Source organism: Vanessa tameamea, chromosome 4, assembly GCF_037043105.1.
Source record: "Vanessa tameamea isolate UH-Manoa-2023 chromosome 4, ilVanTame1 primary haplotype, whole genome shotgun sequence".
Taxonomy (NCBI): domain Eukaryota; kingdom Metazoa; phylum Arthropoda; class Insecta; order Lepidoptera; family Nymphalidae; genus Vanessa; species Vanessa tameamea.
In genome coordinates, this window is record NC_087312.1 from 1,755,496 (window position 1) to 1,780,290 (window position 24,795).

The 24,795-nt window shown below is 31.4% G+C and overlaps 1 protein-coding gene across 3 annotated transcripts in view; it reads right to left on the reverse strand.

The window, feature by feature from the left end:
* LOC113396660 (zinc finger protein ush) overlaps positions 1-24,795 on the reverse strand; it is a 223,885-nt gene that overhangs the window by 59,432 nt on the left and 139,658 nt on the right. The window contains exon 1 of one of the 3 annotated variants that reach the window (XM_026634694.2): positions 15,786-15,938. The exons of the other annotated variants lie outside the window; for them this stretch is intronic. The gene's annotated coding sequence lies outside the window, so the exon portion shown is untranslated. Of the gene's footprint in view, positions 1-15,785; positions 15,939-24,795 lie in introns of those variants that run through there. 3 annotated transcript variants of the gene reach the window in all.

The following is a 24,795-nucleotide window of genomic DNA, read 5'->3' on the forward strand; positions in this document are numbered from 1 at the left end:
ATTTGTCCACGTGCTATATATATATAACAAAGAACTTCATTGTAAGGCTTCGTGGAAGCCCGTCTGGATAGGTACAACTCATCAGATTTTCTATCGCCAAACAGCAATAGATACTTAGTATAGTCATGTTCCGTTTTGAAGAGCGTGCCAGAGTAACTATACGCACAAAGGACATAACATCTTCTCAAGGCAAGCGGCGCATTGGCGATGTAAGGAATGGTTAATATTTCTTACAGCGCCAATGTTTATGGATAATTGTGTTATCAAGTGGTGAAGTTGCCCGCCTACGTAATTATATCATATATAAAAAAAAGTTAGTTGTTTTTTTGTGTATGTATTCACGAGTTTTCGACATATTGTCATTGCATTAAAATGAAGCTCGAAACATGTCAAGAATTCATCGACCAATGAATAAAACTGAAACCTGATTAATAATAATAATAGAATAATATTGCCTGATTTAAAAGCGTCGAATGTAACGTTAGACGAATGTGTTCTCGAAAGGAAATAAACACAAAAAACTTCGTATAACACACTAATAATATAAATTGCAATCAATTTATCAAAATCTACATGTTAGATATACGAGATTAGTCAGAAAAATCTTTTTCAAAGATACTATGATCAGTCGAATAAGCTTAAGACGACAAAAAATAACGTTTGAAATTTTAATTATATTATACGTCTTAGCATCCTTAAATGTTATTTAATAAATTAATTCCATGTTATACTATTCCATACTATTCCATGTAACCGACTTCGCTTCCATAAGCTTACATTAAGAAAGAGTTTGGACACATACATAACAGTTAAAAATAGAGATTTTGTATGGGACGCTCGGATGAAACGAAATTACTTTCGTGTATTAAATACCAGACAAAAAAAAATACATATTATATACACACATATTAAATTACATACATTAGCAACCTGTAAATTTCCCACTGCTGGGCTAAGGCCTCCTCTCCCTTTGAGGAGAAGGTTTGGAGCATATTCAACCACGCTGCTCCAATGCGGTTTGGTGGAATACACATGTGGCAGAATTTCGTTGAAATTAGACACATGCAGGTTTCCTCACGATGTTTTCCTTCACCGCTGAGCACGAGATGAATTATAAACACAAATTAAGCACATGAAATTAAGTGGTGCTTTCCTGGGTTTGAACCTGAAATCATCGGTTAAGATGCACGTGTTCTAACCACTGGGCCATCTCAGCTCACTACATAACAAATGATAAAATAAAATTGTTAATAAAAATATTTAATACCATTTTTTGTTATTGTTTTAGTTCACATGGAATACCATGTGAATTAAAACAATAACAAAAAATAAGTTTAAACAATGTTGTATAAATCCGTATATAACAGAAAGAGACAGAGAGAACGAGAAAAGGAGGAAAATATTTTCTGCTTATTATTTATTTCTGCTAGTTCACTCTACTGGAAGCCGCTTAAAAGAAGTTCGTTTCAAATTTTTTTTTAAAACTATCTTTTAGAAGGTTTTTGTCCATGCTGTTGACCGTTAAGGAGTTCTTTCGTCTGGAGTCTGGGTAGAAACAGATCATGCTTATGATTAAAATGCATTGTCTTTGAAATTGAACTAACATGGAAAATTCCAATTCCACTGTATAAGAGGAAGTGATCTTCATTCAGCCCTGTAACCCAAACAGGCAAACGTTGCAAGTTACATAAAAGATTTCTTACTTTTTCAAGTAACTTTTTACTTTCAATTAGAATAAATAAAATGACTTATTAATATGTTTCAACTGATCATTGGAAACAGGACATTTTTGAATGTATCAACATTGTAATCACATAGCTGTCTAGTTGTTAGAAGTAATTAAAGCTGAAGATCTAGATTTTTTATTTGTCCAGATAATAAAAGAACTAATCTATCATGACTGGAAAGAGATCAGGTGCAGATCAACTGACTTTTGTGTTTTTTTTTCATCGAACAAAACAAACAAAAACGCGTCGACGCCTGATCCGAAGACACCGATCTCAAGACATTTAGACCTACAATCATATAAAGAAACAATACCTATCAGAAGCAATGCACACGCACACAAACGTAACCATTTATAATATCAAAGATTTAACATACATTTAGACTAGTTTGTTAACGCAAGTCCGCCACAGATCATAATAATTCATTCAAGTTTCCACGCCATGCTGAAGATAGAACATAATTTATCGATGACTAATATCGCATAGCCCCGATATTTTAACGGTACAATATCGCATGCGATACGTGACGTGGGTGTATGTTAATAAATCCCATATCGTAACATCTCGAGATAGTGTATCAATAGATTTGCGTTATTTATACGTCGCTAGATATCAACCAGACGCAATAAATAAAAACTGTGATTCTTATCGCGGCCAAAATTGGATGAGGCTGACTTGAAAGATACTTGTCGCCCGCGGGTATGTCTGTATCAGCGAGACGATAGTCGTAGACATACTTCGATTTGGCTATTGTTAATCATTTTCGAATGAATGAAATGCAATTTGTTTAACGTCACGGTGTAAGCTAAGCGAGAGTTGTTTTGTTTTATTTGTTTCTTTCACTGGTTTTCGGCTTTCTTCAATAAAAATGTACAATTATATTTATGGCGCTTTATTTAAGACGGTTCTGTCATATATCGTCTCGTGCCTAATGACGACAATAAAATCTATCTATACTAATATTATAAATGCGAAAGTAACTCTGTTCATCTGTCTGTTGCTCTTTCGTGGTCAAACCACCGAATAGAATTTGATAAAATTTGTTATGAAGCCAGCTAGAACTCCAAGAAAGGACATCGGATTTTTCATGAAGCTGCATTATAATAAGTAGTACCTATATATACATACATTAACAGGCTGCAAGTTTTCCAACTGCTTGGGAAGTGCATCCTCTTGAAAATACAGTGGTGCTTACCTGGGTTTGAATCCGCAATCATCGGTAAGATGCACGCGTTCTAACCACTGGGCCATCTCGGCTCTCATAAATTATAATTATATATTAGTCAGTACCTTCTTGTATCATATGAGTTATCTGTCATTATGTAATTTGTTTTTATAATACTAACTAGCTCTCGTGCTCTGCGTGGTATATTCTTGGTATCATCTGTGTTATTCTGCCATCGTGGATGGGGTTGCCAGGCCTCCGAATAAAGCCGAAGATAGTTAAGCTTTTTAGGTACGTGTTACCGCACAAATTAGAATATGTCCAGTCAATCGTACATTTTATATTTATCAGTAACTGTAGCGAAAATATTTGTGGTAGAATTTAAATTAAATAATTTATCACGTAAAGATTTTTTCAATTCAATTTTGATTAAAAATAAATCTTTATTTTTTGCTAAATCAATAAATGTCTGATTTTACACGAGAACAAAATTATCGTGATTTCCCAAATGTCCGGCTAAATTTACTGGTCTGTCCGGTTGCCTGGATTTAAAAGCTGGCAGCCCTACTCGTTGGTCGTAGCGTGATGTTATGATAGTCAATAACATTCTTAATAAATTGACTATCTAACGTAAAAAGATTTTCCCAAATCGACATGGTACACCCTAGTACGAGTAGTGTGGAACAAACACACATTTTAACTTTCTAATACAAAGGACAGATCATGTTCTTAATTATAATATTTAGTAAAATGAAACTGTGCCGACATTCACATACTTTTATGTTTTATTTCTTTAATAAATTAATAATTAAATTTATATTTACGATGAAATAAAATTAGTTTTAAATTGTTCGGCAACACGCACGCGCGATCCGGTTTCCCTTGTTGCTGCTTAAACACGGAAAACTTTAAATTACGAATACAATGCCTTGTGTCGTATTCGCCACTTATTTTAAATTTTATTCACCATGACCACCGGTTAGTGGTACGAATGGTACCTACGCAATGGTAGAATCAGACGTTGTGCCTACAATTTTTTAATTTCTTTTTTCTTGGACTTACGCTGTGTACCTTTGACATTCATCTGTTGTTATGATAATAAAATTAAAATATCCATGCGTGTAAATAATAGTTTTAAGTATTCTATTTTTTTATATTATATAAGCAGCAGTAGACTGTTCGAATTTTAAAAACCACATCATTTTAGAAAAGAGATTGGACATGGTTTAGAGAAATAAAAACAAAAAAAATATGTAGAAAAATAAAAGCTTGATTAAAGCGCCACCTATCGGATTAGCATAGCTATGAAATATATTATGCGTTGTATGGATAGCTGTGATATTCTATCCATACAACGCATACTATATCTGTGCTATTTTTTCATGTTTATTAAAGAATGTTATCTGTTAGAATTTTCTGATAGCATTCGTTGGACCGGAAATTATAATTTATCATCGGATATTGTATATTTATCATCGATGGATCATAGCCGGTGCGTCCCGGCCGAATGGTCTCCCCTGTTAACTATTAAATAAAAAATAAAATTGTAAAATAGTTATTATATTAGTATATTAACAAATATGTTATATACGGAATGTAGCGACATCAATCGATTAATATTTTTCGTTTGTATATTTTAAACATTAATACAAAATTGGCTGTATATATTTTTTCTTTGCTTTCGTTAGTGTAGTAATTAATCAATGTATTAATAATCTCAGCAAATATTCGTAGGTAACAAGAATTAATCGCATAAAAAAGGTCACAGGAAAACGACACGTAAACTAACGTTTAACAACGAAGATGAATGCCGTCCGATATATCATTTGCGACGTCGAGGTGTGCGAACTTCAACGATAAACTTTTTAAAGACTCAAGTTGGTACAGTTGGTTATATCGCGTTGAAAAATTGTGTACCAAGGGTCGGCTGCCCTGAGGCTGCGAGATAAAGCGACGGGCGAAAAAATCGCGACCGTATTTGTTAAAGTTGACTAGATATTTGTCACGGCGTGATGCGACAACTTCGGTAATTGCTCTCTCGGTTGATTTTTGGCAAGTTAATATTGTTTGCGATAAGCGAATATTGAAATATGTTACCAGTGCGTATTTGGTTCTATTTTACCGTGTGTTTTTAATTTACATCGTTGACTTTTTGATCTATCATAGCTGGGACGCTTTTAACGCTGATTTGTTAATCCGTATCAAATATCTTGAGGTATACATAACACAGTGCCGAATTAATAATGCATGTAGTAATAACCCTTAAATGTCTCACTGTAGAGCGAAATTACCTATTCATTTATTAAGGCGATGGTACTACAGGTTGGTGGTTAAAATAGCCGGGATTAAATTACTATATTTAAGCCATTAGAAACCGTCTTATGGTTCATTTACATAATAATATACATCTAATACTTTATTATTTCAATATTATTTGCCGTTTTTTAAAAGTACATGGTATAAAACTATTATGTATTATTATATGCATATACTAAATATTTTCAGTTGAATAAATGAAACATATTTTTAAAATAATCTGTAACATTTTTTGTATTATAAACGTAAAAGTTAAATCATATCTAGGTTAGAGGTGTCCCTAATCTACACGGGCGTATGTCTTGCGGCGAGATGAGTTTATTAAACTTTTTTACTCTCGTGAGTCCGTAACAGTGGTAGGATAAATTGTCGAGCGATAAGTCACTGCTAAACGAGGTTAATACATTAACTAGAGTTTAAGCGGAGTTTCTACGCGGTGGCTCCGGGCTGATATCAGTTTAAAGTTTCTGTGTCAAAACTTTTTGTATTTCGAATCTTTTTTAATCTTAGCTTTGAATAATTGATATTGATGTATGCATATTAAGCCAATTTTGTTTCTATAAAACAAAAATTTGTTCGATAATTAATTACTTGAATAATTTTAAAATAAATCAATGTTAAACTTTTATTATTATAAATAAAATTTATTTTCGATTAGCACTTAAATAATATAATATACAATTACTTGCATATTTTCTTAACTCATGACTTACCTAGATTAATACCTACTTTAATACCTACTTGTAACAAATTTTCTATAAGTATCATAAATATGTCATTTTAAGTAAACGCTTATAGTCTTGTAGTCTGTTTGACGTTTGACGTGCTTACTTATATTTACTTTAAAAAAAATCTTTAGTAAATTATACTTCACATATTAAATACATCTTCTGAAAGAGTTTTAAACATATTTATTAAACTCCCCCAACAATAAGCTCACTCCTAATGCGTTCATAATAATTCATCGTATTTGACATCGATTGCTCTAATGGCGTAACACATTACTTACATTTTCGCGCTTAGATAACTTTGATGTATGTTCACTTACCTGGAAAGAAATGAATTTTATTAGAACATGAAAAATGTATGTAGAATGTATTTTTACACATTCATAAGTCAAAAGTTTCACAAGCTTGTGCCCGTGACTATTACTGATATTATTACTTCATATAACATTATTTATAATATTCGTTTCACTGTTCCGGACTCAACTGTGCGTAGGTCCGATAGCATTGAGCCCAAAAAGAAGAACTGACTAAGAAATCACATATTATATTTATAATGTTAATTAATAAATTCAAAATAAACAACACACACAAGTATCTTAAATCTTAAAGTTATATAAATTTACCTACGAGTATATAAATCAAAATCAAATCAAATGTAATTCATTCAAATAAACTTTACAATAAAGCAATTTTTAATTTTAATTTTCTTTTTCGTTTCTATATGGTTCAGGTCTTAATGTTAATAATTCTAAAGTACATAAAATATGATATGTTATTCTAATTACATATAATACCTTATAATATGAATATTTAGAACTAGCAACACTGCACTATTCTTTTACTAATGGAACGTCAATTGGGTTCATATTACGTAATATATCATACATTTTTAATTAAAATAAGTTTAATCATTAATTAAATGAGAAAAAAAAAATCACATTTCGGAAGATTTCGCGATAATACTACTCCATAAAAAAATTTTTAAGTCACGTGTCACTGGTACGGTTTAATAAAAAACAGGAAAAAAGTTGTTTAATAACGATACTTGTGTTAATAGACACACGCGTCTCCTCTTCAAACATCCTGCTTCAGAGACCACCCTCCCGAGTCCCGCTAAAACGACAATACAGATTAAAAATAATTTTATACTTTATCTATATTATAGAGCTTCACAGTTTCCAATAATTTATACAATAGTCTTTTTACTTTGGCAAAGTAAGTGTAATGAAAACCTTAATATAATTATATATATTTTTATAGATAATAAATCTCTAAGTACAACATTTTTGGGATTTCGTATTATAGTATGGTTTAATTTAATTATTTGTTGTCACCTGCGTCGTATATACATATATAACTGTATTTAACTAAGTATTTTTAGATGTTGAAAAAGAGTAACTACTGAGTTTCTTGCCGGTTCTTCTCGATTGAATCTACATTCCGAACCGGTGGTAGCTTCACTTAATATAGTTTGTTAAATTACGATTCAAAAGTGCTTGTAAAAGTCTACTTGAATAAACTACGTATATATTTTGATTTGATTTGATTTGGTATTATGCATAAAAAAGTAGCCTATGTCCATGGGTGAAGTTTAAGCGTGCTTCAACAACAGACAGAAATAGTTACTTTCACATACATTATATCGGTATTGATTAGTATAGATGTTTTGAGTCAAAATATAACTCGCAGACTACAACTGCAACTAAGCTGCATTTACAATAATTTATCGGGGCAACTTATGTAGTACATTTTAGATACCTACCTACTACGTACAATTCGATTAAAAAAAGGTTATAATATATTAATTAATACAATAATAAACATTCTCAAAGCTATAGACACTAAAACAAAAGAAAGCGGTGACGTAATATATTATTAGATTCGAAAATTAGATTCCCGTGGAATTGCTACAAATACGATACGAATATACCGAAACAATTCATTATCATTTATCGATTTCCACTAAATCAAGTCGGCCGCTTTAATAACGATTAAAACGAACGAGAGTAGATTAATCGGATAAGTGAAATATTCTAATATAAACCATCGACTAAATATCGATTTTTTATATCGATTGCGATTGAATTATTTGGATGGGCTCGTAATGGCGGCAAGACAAAATGGCTGTCATGAATTGGTTAAGAAATGTCTATGCCTACTGCATTCTTGTGATTATAAATCTGATTAAATGATTCTATTGTATATTTTTTGTTATGCTTACTTTATTGTTATTTAATCTATAATTAATTAGATATTTAGTGAATGTTATAATTCAGTATTCGTTACGTAAAATGTAAATACACAATGATAAGGCATTATGTAGTAATACATTATTTAATTATTATAATAAAACAGAAATATGGCCGCTGCTTTAATATATATATTTATGGGGATAATATCACATAAATTATATATCTGTAATTTGCACCAAAAAATAAATTGATTTCCTTGTGAGGTTTTTGCCGCGGAAAATAAGATCTGTACATTGAAAATTCAAAATTTAGGTTTAGTTTATTTATATACGTATCTAGTATAGAGTGTCGCACTACAAAAGAACTAAAACATACGAGAAAACTTTATTATCTTGGTGTGAGTGACAGCTACGCTTGACACTCGCCAAATGTCATACTAATTTACTAGTGTGCGTGTAGGAGCTAACTGTTGGATACTATTTTGACCTAACACATGAATTATCAAAAACTCTGTGCGTGAGTGAGTTGTGCTCTCTCTCTTGGTGATACATATAAATTCTATTTTCAAAATCATAGAATAACAATTTTCAAATTCAATACATCTTTAGTATGCTTATATAGAAAAAGGCATATTCTATACTTAAATGTTTTCATTATACTTAAAAGTAAACTTATTAAATATAAAGTACAATTGCAGGGAAAACCAGAAACACTGATATTGACACAGACATGCATTTATTTGTCACGTGTTATCGTCTTTTCGTTATTTAAGAACTGAAACAGTAAATACGTATGATGTGTATTTTTACGATGGACACGTGACTTCACGGGGGTCCTGTCAATTGATAAAAAAAACCAAATGACATAAGTTTATTGTACAAATAATTATTACTAATATTTATGAGACTGGTCAAACTATTTAATGCCAAATTTTATCCTACGTGTTTCAAGATATAGAATATTTAAGCCGTTCCAATGTCTTTATTATATCACTTGCAACAATATAAGTTTAGTTTAGCCTAGGTCGAACTAGATTATCCTGGGTTAAACTAGCATTTACATAGAAGACAGTATTTATATGAGAAAATTATTTGTATAAGAAACGTTTTATTTGAAATAGTTATATAAATATATATAAAGCTGTGCCCTGTTTTAATCTTGTTTAATATAAAGTGTGAAAAGTCACGGTATTACATATGTTAGTAAATAAAATTATAATTAAATTTGTAATCGACAAAGATCATTAGGTAATGTTATACACAGTGAATCGTGTAATATTATTCGTTATCAGTTTAAATTCAATAAAACAAGAAATCAGATCGTTATCAGCGACATCCAATATGTTACAATATCGATAAAATTAACACAACATGTAAATTGGATATTAAATGTCGGGAGGCGCTAAAAGATTTCACGACACGAAGCCACGCCTCATTAGAAATCAGTCAGGTCCGATTAGGGCTCCCAAATGAGGGTTCCGTGTGATATTTAATAATAATAACTTAGTAACAAATAAAATATACACGTATTATATAAATTGTTTTTTAATCTGTGCAATAATATTTATAAGACGTACTAGTTTATTTGTATAAGAAATTAAGTAAACTGACTTCAATATTTGCAGTAGTTAAATTCCCCAAGTTTGTTTTGTTTTGAGGTTGTTTGAAACGGCACTAATATTTTTCACATTGATCATTCTGATAAATCTACTTATTTTTACGGTTCCGTAATCATTCTATCGTTGATCTCAGATTCACACTTTAATAAATTAAGATGATTTTCGAGATGATATGCATTTTTATCATATAATACATCCGTTATTTTATTTAAAATTTACCGGAAAACAGGTCGGAGATATTATCTAGACTCACTTGATATTAAAATTAAAACGTTTACGATTTTTGTTTTAAAAAAAGAACGATTTTTTAATACGTAGGTAGGTATATTCGACCGTTATGTATTGGAATTTAAAGGAGGTCATATATAAACTTTCGAGTGTTTTTTTTTAATTAGTCATAAATAAAAAGTTTCGAACTACTATATATTTTATCAATGGCAATTTTTTTTAAATGACATAAATTACATCTCAAATAAAACACAATCTTAATTAAAGCTGATGTTAATTGATATTTTGGGTAATTTAACATATTTAATGATACTTTTTATAACATTACCTCGACGTTAACTCGCTTTAAAACAGACTTAAATTATATAATTAATTTGAAATAACATATTATCGCGACTTGTTAATTACATTTTTATTACAAATTCTCTATCAGTAGATAACGAGTAAATTGTAGAGAACATTGATAAATAATAGATGTTATATTTGACATTGTGATAAATCCACGATGTATAATATAGATAAAAATTGCCACAGATTATTAAATGACTTTAAACTTTATCTAAAAGATATAAAAACTATTTTAAGCTACAACAGTTTTCGTTAGAAGTCAATGTTTTTTTCGTTTGTAACATTCCTAACAGAATTTAAGATTGTAGTTATATGATATGCTTTTAGCAAATAATAAAATTTATTTAACAACTTTTATATTAAATATATTTAAATATTTATTATATTAACGTAATATTGTCATTAATATTATATCTGTCAGCGTCTTAATTTGTATATATTAGTTAAAATTTATTTGATTGTGATTGGGAAATCTTTGACACATTCTTTTTTTTTATGGCGATGGGCAGATATCATTCTCACCGTAATTGAGATATTGTACCGTTGCTACTACACTAACAAGCAAATTTATACTATAATTATTCATCATATAACCCACATTGGTTAAAAAACAACCTTGAGAATTGAGATGTCCTTTGTGCCTGTTACAGTGGCTCACTTACCATTTAAACCGAGACACAATACTAATAATGTTACTTCGAGGTACAATATTAGATGCACCAAATGCATTCTAAATTCAAATCATCAAATATTTTGACAAGAGTGATTTTAAAATCGGAACAATCAGATCAAATCGTGCAATGTATTCAATTTAATGTAATTAAATTGAATTTGGAACTTGAAATTTTGTTTTTTTTTTACGAATGATCATTATGTCTACTTCTATTCTACTATGACATTTGAATAACATGGCGTTGACAAATATCACTTTACATTCTACATAGTTCAAAGACTAAAATGAAATTTGACCGCATTTGTGTGTTTCGGTTTGGAGGATGAGTAGATCAGTAATGACAAAGGGATATACATACAGTAAATTCATATAGTTCATACATACAGTACCGCGTGTACTGATCACTTAAAATTAGGTAGAAAAGAGATTTGGAGTTTCTAAATTCAAAAGTAAATTAAGCGCCAAATTTGCTTGTGCCATAGGAATACTAACAGACATTTAAGTTTTGCATTACTAACAAAATGAGTCGATGATACTTGAAATAAAAATATTATTATTATATATAGTATTTAAACAGAGAATATAGACTTATCGTTAATTATAAATAATTCCAACTGACTTAAAAAAAGAGAGATATATTTAACCTAACTATTCTAAGGGCTCGGTTACATTGGTTACCATACGATTAACATATAAACAATTTAAAAACTATTAAGAAATCCCTGTTAATTTATAAATTGGAAAGTGTGTTAATTGGTTTGTCCTTCTTTCGCACAGCAACGGTGTAACGGACGATTAATACGCTATTTCTTGCATATAGATAAGTTTTTATCCCGGAAAATTACTCGGACTATCCACCAACCACGGGTTAAAACTGGTTGTGCATAATATTAAATATTAGCTCATGGCATATTATAGAATTAATTTAAATTAGTATACAGTTTCTACATTTAATTCTTGGAATAAGTATATTTTGTAATTGAAGCCGCGAAGTGTGCGACGAATTGAGATTTATTATCTGATCGAAGGCGAAAATCAGTGTTTTATTTTGGTAAAACTAAAATTGTTTGAACAATTTCACTCTCAAGGCGCGCCAACACTCCTATAGGCGGACGGGACCACCACCGCCCATAGACCTGGGCGCCGTATGAAATTTTAAAGATTTTTTACATCTTCAATGCGCCACCAACCTTGGGAACTAAGTTGTTATGTCCCTTGTGTCTGTGATTACACTGGCTCATTCACTTTTCAAACCGGCTCACAACAATACATAGTATTGTTGCTTGGTGGTAGTATATATGTTGAGTGGGTGGTACTATCCCAGACGGGCTTGCTTAAAGCTCTATCAGCACATAGGTACTTATTACAAGTCATACAATAACCATATCCACACGAACGTGCCTTTATAATTTAGCAACAGAGGTACTTCGGATGTTTTCTGGAATATTGTGATTGCATACTTTGGCCTCAAAAATAATTACTGACTCTTAAGTAAGACGGTTAATAAGCAAGAGTGTACGTAAATATAAATGCTTATCTTTTCTCAATATTATAAATGCGAAAGTAACTCTGTCTGTCTGTTACGCTTGCATGACTAAATCCAATGATTTAGTCACGCAAGCGTCGATCAAGAATCGATTATGAAGAAATTTGGCATCAATCAAGTTTTAATTCTAAGGAAGGGATAGGCTTTTTAATTCATCCATCCGAGGGGCTAAAGTTAAAGTTGAATTTATATAACAATTCAATACTTCAATACTTTATGCAAATTCTTATAATTTGATATTGAAAATGTACAAATAAAACATGTAAGACGTACACGGCCTTAAAACTAGTGTTACAAAAAAAAAGTATATGTCATGTAAACATAAATGTATTGATTTACATATGTTTCTATTAATGTAAAACACGTATCTATTGAAATTTGTATAAACATCGAATAAACCGAATTTCTTAACAGTTATTATCAACATACCGGATCGCTGATAGGTTTATCTTTGTAATAAAGTTTATTTTTATTTGATTTGATTAAAAATTTAAGCAAGTCAACAGCCAATCGTATAACGTATATCTCCGAGCCTTTACATCTCGAACTATGTAATCAGTAAAGATTGTAAATGTTTTTTTATTATTACCAGTTTGAACCGGTTTTCATGAGTAAGGGTTTTACGTTGGTCGAATTGCTATTAGACTACTGATACTGGGTTCAGATCCCGGGTAGGACTAATAAAAAGTTTTTCAGCGTTTTTATCATCAATAAATTCTCAATATCAACCAGGAACTTGGAACATGGACAATCTGGTTCTGCACTTCTCCGATCACCTTGGGTTGCCATGGTGTTACTCAGAATTATACATAGATACGTAGATAATAAAAATATTGGAGATAATATTCGTTGATTTCAATAGAGGATAAATATTAATTCAATAGTATTTCGTAATCTATGTTATCGGTGGAAAAGAGTAAATACTGAGTAACTTGCCTGTTTTGTTCAGTTGCAACTTTAAATGTAATTTTACCTTCAAAAATGACGATTTCACTTCTCAAGTATATTTTGATTTGATTTGTAAAACAGCTAAACAATAATTGTGCACTGATGTATACCCTGATTATTTAACTTGGAATTATTTTAACTCGAAAGTGACACCGGTCAAGAATAAGATATTTTTTCAAAATATATTTAGTCAGTGAATGATTTAAGTAGAATAAATAAAAATGGAAATAGCTTCGAATGTAAACCGATACATATTATGTGTGTGTGTGTTATGTTGGTACAATAATGGAAGCATAATAGTTATAGCATCGTTACGATCGAAAACCGACCGTAGCGGCGATAAGAAACGATAAGGCCTTATCAGCGCCAGCGAAAATCGGAAAATGCACAAGCGAATGATTTATGGAAATGAAAAAGATTATAAATGTTTATCGCTGAGAAAATTGTTAGACAATCCATTGTACTGAGTAACGCTGGAACTATATTTCAAAATGTTACAGAGTTCGAGTCATTATTAACAAAAATGTATAATATGGATATGACAATAGATTAATTTTAATACTAAATTAAATAGGACAAAAATCTTCCAATCCATGTTAAGTTCATCCCCTTTCATGCCAGACAATCTTGTGACATTCATCTCTCCTGTATAAATAGTGTTTTATATGACGGTACATTTATTGAATCACTAGTGGTCTTAGGCAAATATTTTCGGTATTCTACCATTACAAGTATAGGTTAGTCAGTGTAATTATGACAGTAGACAAAAAGTAAACTAACATCATGTACCCGGAAATTTTAGCTGGGATAAGGGCCCCCTTTAGAAGCGAAGGCATGGAGCTTAATCCACCACTCTGCTTCAATGTGGTATGGTTCGAAGTGGTGCTCAAGTTTGCACCCACAATCTTTCGATCAAAATCAAGCCAAAAACTGGACCATTTCGGCTCTCACAATGTACATAACATCTTAGATTAGGTAATTGGTTAAAGGCACTTTGTCGATATAAATATTGATCTAGATATAATTATAACTAATGATTTGATTTTCTTTAAATTCAAAAGTAATTAAGTATAGCCTAAGGTTGTGAATTAACATTGGATTCATCCCATTTGCTTATTTATTAATAATATTTTATTATTTTTAATAAAATTTAAATAATTTTATGACCTTTTAATTACAACGCAGACGCGTTTATGATTCTAAGATCGTATCTGGATATAATTTATTAATAGCGTCCGTTAACCTGCCCATACATTTTAATTTACGTTTTATACTACTAAATATAAATGTCATGGTTAACGTTACAAATTAAGAAGTGTAATAAATAATGATGCTATAAAAATACGAAGACATGTTATAAACAGATAAATAATGACACATCTATGTGTCAAATGAACGCTATTTTTTATGTAAAGTCTTTAATTATTTATTTATTTCATATCTTAGTTTGAAGAAATTGTGACGCAGGTGTTTATTTAGAAATGAGAATTAAAATGGAAGAGAAATACCTATGTAAATATTTTAATGCTGTAACACTTAACTGTACTTGAATTTTTATAGTCATATAACTTAAGTTATACCTATATTATATAATATATATTTATTTTTTATATAATATTTAAAAAAAATAATATTTTTCTCTCTGTTAGATTCCAAAATCAATACGTACCAGAAGTGATATATTTATATTTTATTGTATTATACATAAATTAAATGATTACAGCCATACGTCTGAAATTAACACAAAATAATAAAATATGTTTCTTAATAAAATATTAAACACGATACGTACAGACACGTAGAAATTATTTTAATTAGTTAATAAACGTAGCTAAGAATGTTGTCTCGGTAATTAAAGTAACTTAAAGGCAAAATGTCAAATTAATCTCTATATATAGTACGTTTTCTAGAAAATTCTTTGTCATTTATTTTTTACTCGCGACTTCCGCAAACTAATAATTAATATGGAAACTTTTTTGGAATTTTAGTCGTAAAATCAAGCTAATAAAATAGTCGAACACAAATTATATCAAAATTTATTTTAATTGATAACAATGCTCGTGTAATTTAAATGCGATAACCTAAGAAAATATTTGTTGTATTTCTAATGATAATGGATATTGTTATGAATATTTAAAGATAAAATATTCGACCACAACCAAAAATAAGAATGGATAAAAATATTAATTACTCAGAAAACATAAAAAAAAAAATTGTATTTCATTTATTTTTAAATTTTATTAATTTTGATAATGGAACCACTGAATTGCGTCTAAGAATTATGAGTTATATTTACCTATTTATAAATACACGATACGTAAATTCGAGTCGATAATCGATTCATTTTCAAATTAAGAACACATTCACAAAAATCGAACAAAACTTCACATAAAAACACAAAGTATTTAATTTAAATACACAAATGATTTAATTTTAAATAATAACACTAAAAACTTCACATATCACGATATCCATGCGTCCAGCCAGTGTTAACATAACACTGATAATAGTGTAGATGGTGTAGTCAGGCGTTTTTTTTACGATTCCTTATCATTCGACACGCCGGATTACAAGCGATAACAATCAGTACATACATACGACATATTATTGTAATACAGTTATTTATTTTTATCTGAACAGCGTTTCTGATTTTTCAGAAGTTAGAAGTTGATAATAAAATCGTCTGTGATAAGTTTTCGATGTAATATGATACTTGAATAACCGTTATTGTAATTCATAGTTATTCTTTGAGAATAAAAAAAAAACATTTTTATTTTTAAATACTGTCATTTCATGTCATTATTCAAGAGAATGAAATGAACGAATGAATGAAATCGCAAAATAGAGATTAAATATATTACTTATAATAAGATGGTTGACTGTATTTGCAGCACAGAGATTGGCGAATAGATGTTTTTATAGCTAGAGATAGATAAAAAACTAAACATTTATCTTTTTTATTATAGCATACAATATCTTCTTACTTCTCAATCTTGATTTATTCTCTATTTTATATTATTCTTTGTTTATTAGATAGTCCAAGTAGAAACAATGGTTCGCTGAGGGTTCCTCTAGACAGGTGGACTGATGACGAAAATAAGGTGACTGGAACCGAATTTAAAACGCAAAAGTAGCTTTGGGTGACTTTAGGGCCTATGTCCAGCAGTGGACTGCGATTGGATGAATACATAGATAGATCAGTTGTTCAAATTCTTATAAAATAATTAAACAAGTATTTAGGTAACTAATATAAAGCATATTATGGCAATATCGGGCGGCCAATAAAAACGGTAAGCCATAATATTTATACATATGAACACAAAGATCTTAATATTTTTTGTGCTTTGTATGTGTGCGTTAATGTAGGTATATATGAATTTTATTACGTGTGTGTATTCATTTATGAATTGCGTTGGATTTATACATACTCTGTCGTATGTTTTTTAAATTAGTTATGTTATGTATGTCGTCTATGTTATATTTAAATAATATAAACATTATTGATATGTACGAGATTAGAGCAACGCTAGCAGCCAATGGCGCGAAATTTATCTGTGCGGACAAAAGAATTTTCGACGATTAAACAAACATAATGTCGACGTCCCGCGTGATCCCGCGGACAGGTGACGTGACGATACAGGGAAAAATATCATGACCGTATTTACTACGATCACAATGTTATTAATAGTTTTTACTCTCCTCCTCCTCGGTCCTCGGAATATGCTACAGTTTTTTGCCTTAATGTACTTCTTGATGTACTTTTCGTTTGTGTAATATAGATAAAATAAAATATACCTATAGTTTTTTTTTTTTTATTTACTGTTTAAGAAGCTATATATATTATACTAGTGTTTGTTTGCGTTCCAGAATTAGTATCTATATTATATATATATTTTTTTTAAATTTAATTTATAAAATTTTCCATTTTTAACAAAATAGATTTTTTGGGTCACGTGGTTGTGTATCACTCTAACTGGAATTATCAAAACGAATTAACTTACGATATCATATAATATCATAATTCATAATATTGTTAATAGCATTAATATGACATCATTTTACGAATGCGACATTTGATTAGTTTGTTCGTGTAACACCTTTATTGTATGCCTAAAACAAGAAAAAAAATATTTTTGAATGCTATATCAAATTATATAATTTTAACTCACTTCACTCGAGGTAAATTATATTTCTGAATAATTTTAGGAAGTACTATTTTTTTAATAATTCACAACAATAAATTTGTAAAAGAAACTTTTTTGAAAACTTGCCACTGGTTTTGCCGTTGGTCAGTTCGCTTGAGTAACGTATATAATATCTTGTCAGATTATCGTTACACACGCATAAACAAAATATACTATCCAAAGAATGGAATAAGAATTTAAAAATAGAACATTTTTTTATTCAATTAAATTCAAATGCAGATAACAAAACGCGAATTGCAAAATCCATAGAGCAATGTAGAATGCAAATAGACGCTTCACTCCAACATAAATCTCGAAAACGAATAATGTCAGTTTTTCCTGCATAAACGTCGAGTGAAGTTCAAATAGCGGTGCTATCACGCGTCGCAGTCGAAAACTTTTAACTACGCAGGGCATAGAACGAGAACGGCTTAGCCGATGACGAGTGAGCGACAGTCAGGTGATTCATACGTATATATCTCGGAGCCTGCTGGCTTATGATACGTCACTCATACTCGAATAAGTTTTCTTTCTGAGAAATATCGCGCGAAGAGTTGAAAATGGAATTTTTGTTTTTGTCAATCACTTGCGTGCTACACGCGCATTCGAATAAGTGTTGCCATTTTGTCAAAAAGTAATTTCATTTTTCATTATATGCTTTTGAATTTATCTCAATTTTATAGCGTTTCTTTTTTTTTTACTGACCCGTAATTTTGGACAGTACTTGATAGAAACGACTAGTTGTTACTCGAAATGTTACGTTTACGAAAATCATATAATTTATGTCAAAATATTTTTTTACGTAGTTATTATTAATTGAATTGTCAAATTACTGATTTTTAAAAGTGTCGGTAAAAATAATATACGATGCGTTGATAATAATGACGTCTAGTCGATGGGCTTTCATTTCCGCGCGCACGTCGGTCGATAACAAAGAAGTGTTGACATATTTAGAACAAGCCTGAAATCGAGCTGGCAACACTGCGGCATGGCGACAGCCGTCATATCTGCCAACGTACCCAACGGGATTTTAATTTTCGAATCTATCCCGCGTTTGACGTGTCGCTTCCCGCGCTTTTTGTTGCAAACGTCAAAACGGTAACCTGATTGCTTCCTCCTCTTATTTTTTTAAGCTGCCAAAGTTTAGCGATTGACGCGAGTTTTCGGAAGGATCGTCTGAGTTAAATTGAAAGTTGATTGATTTCTTTATACCCATCATATTTGCACTGAGCCCTAGACAGCTTTCTTGGAATTGAAGAAAATTGTTTTAAATAACGTAGCTTATGCTATGATGGAACATTTTTTTTATGATAAAATAATTCAATTAGAAAACATTAATGGAAATTGATACCTCAGTGTTATTTCTGTTTAACATGGATGAAGTAATTCACAATGTGACTGAAAAATGGAAATCAATATAAATATGAATAATATTTTCTAACATATTTTAATGCATATTTAAATCTTAAACTTCAAACGACATTCAAAAGGGAAGGCGTTTGGCAGATATTTAAAATAGGAATGAATTTTTGAGTTGGCGCGTATCGTTCGAGACCAACGTCCGTCACTATCTTTATTCCACACGAACGCGTTCGATACTCGCCTTCTCGATACACCGACTCGATTAAAATAAGAATATTTTGAGCGCAACACTATTGTGCGGTGGACTTCCGAGAAAGTTTGTAAGTTGATATTTTGTTTGAAATGTGTTAAGACTTGTACACATGTTTTATGTTCTTTATTTATAAATATAATTTCATTTTATTCTTATTATATAGATTTAGATTACCGTTTTTAGTGTTCGTTAGTACTTTTATTTACTTAATTTATTTGTAACGCGTCAGTGGCACAATTGTTGTTCGCAACTAAGAGAAAAAAAAAATAACTCCAGTGAATAAATTCAAACAAGGTCGTTCGGAGACTTAATCGAAAATAGAGGCGCAATAATCCAACATGGCGTCTGCAATTTGAGCGCAGATGCAATTGTCACGGCCCGGTGCGCTCCCGCCCGCCGCTTCTTGTTTTTACTCGATTGCTCGATTACTCGATATTCGTTTTTCACCGTGCCCCGCCACAGATACCGGCTGCACCAACCTGTCATATCGACTCTTTGTTTGTCGTGTAGAAAAAAAGAGAACGCGAGATAAAAAGTCTCCCGAGCAAATTGGGCGTCTCTGTTATAAACAACGGAGGTGGAACGCCGTGATAGCGGACAATAAACGTCCGATTTTATTTTTTTTTCAATTGAATTTGTCGATTGTTTTCACTCATCGCTCCAGTCCGCTGCGCTAGTTTCGCGCACTTTCCCAACCGCCATGTCGACTTGACATTTAGTCTTTTCGTCGGGAAGGTTCTTTTTCGCGTCGATATCATTTGCGCGAGTTCATTGTTCGGAGTGCTAACATTCGAGTCTACAAGTTAGGTTATTTATGTATGTTCGGCGTTCAGTGTTGCATCCTTAATAGGTATATCTGGACAACGTGCGGACCGTTATCTGCGAGAAAGGTGGGGGTGAGAAGGCTCGTGGGGGAGGCCAAGCCTTGGGGGAGCCGATATGAATCACTGGGAGTAATGGCTGCAATATCACGTAGTGCACTTTGTCAACTGGTTGTAGCCTTGCAGTCGCATAGATAATACGGAGATTGCAGCATCCAAGGAAGATAGTTCGAAATCGAGGCGGGAGTTCTTACGTAAAATTAATGTTATTTCGGTTACGATATAATTTACTCGCATACATTTATAGCGTTGTATTTAGTGTTATATATTCTCTCTATACCGAACTGAATTTCTCTTTAGAATAAAATTAAAGTTCCAAATTTAAAACAATAACTACAGATATAAAATAAATACCACATAATGATAAAAAGAGATTGTATTTATTTTCACGAGACTAAAAAGCCGAGTCAAATATCGATACATTAGCAATTTTTTGCAGATTTATTCCACTCTATCGATACTCGTGAAGGCGAGTCGTGGCGTAGAATGAGCAACGATACGATCGCATGAAGTACCATCAGCGTGGAGAGGCCGAGCGCGGCTAATCTGCCTTCGCGGGCCGATCGTAGCTTATTCGACAATTATTCGGATTGCATTATAAGCTGAGAGCCGACGATCCTGACAGTCATGCTGAGACATTTGAGCCCCACTCGACGCGAGGACGTTCTGTGTTCCGATTGTGATAAGGGTTTTTTTTTTTTTTTTTAACTCTCATGCTAAAATCTTCTGCGTGTTCTTGGGTTTTGTTTTTTAATAGTTTATCTTTCTAACTTATTAGTAAGTGTTGTCATATTCAATTAACTTTAAATTATTCTAATAAATGTAAAGGTAATGACACATATACAGACGCGAAAAGTTATTTACAATGTAACGTGGCGATTCCTTATTCGAAATCATATATAATAATCGGTACGGAATCGATTCTCTATTCGATAACGCTTTGCGTAACCAGAACGATACAAATGCTAAATTATTCTCACGTTTTACACCGCACCGGTCGTAACGTGTAAATATTTATTATTTATGGCCTTTGAAAATAACTCGATACATAAATCTTACGCGAATTAATATTAATTCCGGATTCATGTTGCTGAGATAGCGCTTTAAAGCGTAAGATATAACTATGCGTACTCCATTATGTACTAGTTTCATTGGAAATCTGTAAGAAAACGATATTGATGTTAATGCATTCTTTTTTGAGGTGCGGTCCGACACATGGACAGACAGACAGACAGACTATACATTATATTGAATTGCATAAAACTGTTTTTGTAGTAAATCTCTTATAGAAGCCGCTATAGTTGAACGGTAGAGACAACCTGATGTTTACAATTAGAAGGTTCCTTTGGGATATAGTAGTATTCAATCAATCAAATATTGAAGCGCTTTACGCTTAACTTAATTAAAAATATATTGTGAGAGATACGAATACGATAGAGCAACGCGTGTTTTCCCTGAGACTTCACAATGCTATCACTTTAATTATTAATTATTGACGTAATGACAAATTACACACTCACTTTTAATTTGTATTCGCTTTTGTTACTTCACTATAATGTTCCGCGCGCTCCATCTACCTTTTGTTTTATAATCTGAGACGGAATAATCTTTTTTTTTTTAAATGTAATAAATACAGGCTTGTGTGTAACAAGCTTGTTATGTTATTAAACTATTATACAAAATTACCTTAAGTAAATTGTTTATTAAAACTAAAGTATTGCATATGAACAGTTTGTGGCTTATCACTAGAGGGCGTGCCTGCGTTATGTGCTGAACGTGTTAACATCGCTCGAGTCGAGTTTAAACGAGGTTTATGATTCATTTGTTGTTAGTGAAAGCTATGATATAGTTTTATATAAAACTAACCGTTTCATGAGCCTGGATTAATCCCAATGACCTCATTGCAGGATATTTTCTGCCGAGTTATCGCTTTAGTGTTTTTCAACCTGTGGGTCAACCCTCTAGGTGGTCGCGAAGCCTTAACGTTGTGTGTAAAAGATAAGGTGAGCATGTGGTCTGCCAAAGGAGACCGGTCTATATATGACGGAGTCTAAACAAAATATATTTTATCGATGATCACATTTCATAATAAAATGTACTTACAATTTTATTTCATAATTCTTAAGGATGTATTTTTACGCTCTTCGACTCAGTACTTACCTGTGAAAAGAAAAGAATCATTAATATTATACAAAGCTATCCATATCTAAAATTTAATAAAAATAGACTCAAATTTAATACAACACGGATTTGATTTGGCAGACAATACCAATATTATATCCAGCATCAACAGTAAGTTCAAATATTTAACTCAAAAGGACAATTACAAGATCTGACCCACACACGTGTACATAAGAGAAGCCTAATAAAAGTTCGTTACATATATACATAAATAATGAATAAAATAACATCAATTTTTCTCGGTCGGTTTATAGCTGATTAACTGAGTCAATTTGAGTATATTAAAATCGTTCGGGCTATACCCAAGTTCGGAACCCGTAAACGACAATATATTTACGCGAACACTCGATCCAGCAAGAAATATTATAAATACAAACTTTGCGAATAGAAACGGCAATGAATCAAAAACAAAACAATATGATTATCCTCTCGCATTCTGCTATTGCCCTAGCGGTACAAGCCATAAGCTGTAGCGGGTAGCGGACTGGACAACACAATATATTTTCTGTCATATGTAGATTAAAATTATTAAAATCGCCTATTTAATTTATTTTATATATATATGAAACTATTCCGAAATTTTCTTCGGTTTTTACTATGATATAAGGCGACTATTACATTGACAGGCTTTTTAATAATAAGTAAAATAAATAATAAATAAATATTGGACAACATCACATACATTACTCTGATCCCAATGTAAGTAGCTAAAGCATTTGTGTTATGGAAAATCAGAAGTAACGACGGTACCACATACACCCAGACTCAAGACAACATAGAAAACTAATTAACTTTTTCTAAATCGACTCGGCCGGGAATCGAACCTCGGAGTGGCGTACCCATGAAAACCGGTGTACACACTACTCTACCACGGAGGTCGTTGAATTTTAAATAATAAATATGAATAAGTTAATAATGTTTTATGCATGTTAATAAAATACTTGGGTAGCTCGAAGGTAGAATTCCTAATATAATGAAATTATGAGACTTTTTGTCGAGAACTTTTATATTAATGACCCATAATTAGGTTACCAGTCTTACCCCTACTTATCCTAAGTTCCGAAAAGCACTTAAGGCCTTTTGTTCTAAGACGGATCTCTCTCCGGTAATGTCAGACTTGTTTCCCTAAACTTATGACCTGTAGTATCTCTTGGGCATCTAGATAACACTATTATAGTTGATTATATCGTTATATTGTGCTTTTAAATTCATCGAACCACAACAGTTCGTGACTCGCGCCACTCAAAGAGTTCGACAAGAGGCAAGCACAGGAAATGAAGCGGCGCCCGGTGGAGGCGCGATAAATCCGCCGCCAGACAATACGCGCCTTCTTGCGACTTTATTAACGCGCTGACAAATTAACTGCGACTGCAACTTCATACCACTCATATAGCAGTTCACATTTACAAGATATTTAATTTGAAATCATTAAATAGTAATTATAATAATAACATATTATAGAATCTCCTTGTGCGCCAATCAGTTACAAAAACGTGTCAAATTTGTTTTAGATAGTGTACAACGGTAGAAACTATAAATTAAAAATCCATAATACATTGCTGTGTAAAAATCTTCTTTTCTGTTAAACATATGATCAACGTATGACCTTTTCGAGTACAAGGTGTCCTATTGAATACTTTGGAAAAACTAAACTCTTTTGAGAATTATCGGAGTCCTCCTTTAAACTGTACAAAACTAATTACTAAACGACATTGCATTCTATTTTTAAAAGCTAGCACAATGATAATAATATGGTTTTGAATATGGTGTAGTTAATTTGACACATTATAATGTTCCCATTAAAAAAAAAAATTAATAACCCATATTGTGGATAAGAAGTGAATGACAACACTGAAGTTAGTTCAACGAAAGTAAGAAGAACCAATCTCAACTTCCTTTAAAGTCTTACAACTTAATGTCACGTATTTACTAATAAAAGTTGAGAAATGTTAAAAAAAATTATCCATTGACGTTTAGAATGTTCGGTCATATTTAATCTTTTCATGTATAAATATTATTATTAAAATAAATGTAAAAGTTAGTTTGTGTGCAAAAACTGCTGTATGGATTGGCATTGTAACGCAATGGCTACCTAAAATATGTCTCTTATATTCTAAATAATTTTCAATACGAAACATTTCCTGTGTTTTCGTTTATCAATAAATTAAATTTCGAATGGAATGAAGTGTTTAGAATCAGTCGTAAATTGAATAAAATAGTAATTTTGTATCTTATATAACCAAGTGATTTTGTTGTGAATGTAGTATTGAAACAGCTAACGATGTATGGATGACGGCCTTCTTAATAATCATGTATCAGAATATAAGTTAGTGAACTTATCAACTTATTTTATTTATATATTTTAAGGTACTTATATATGTAAGAATCCATTACTATATAGAGTTTTGATACTAGTACAAAACACTGCCAGGTTCCACTTTTTAC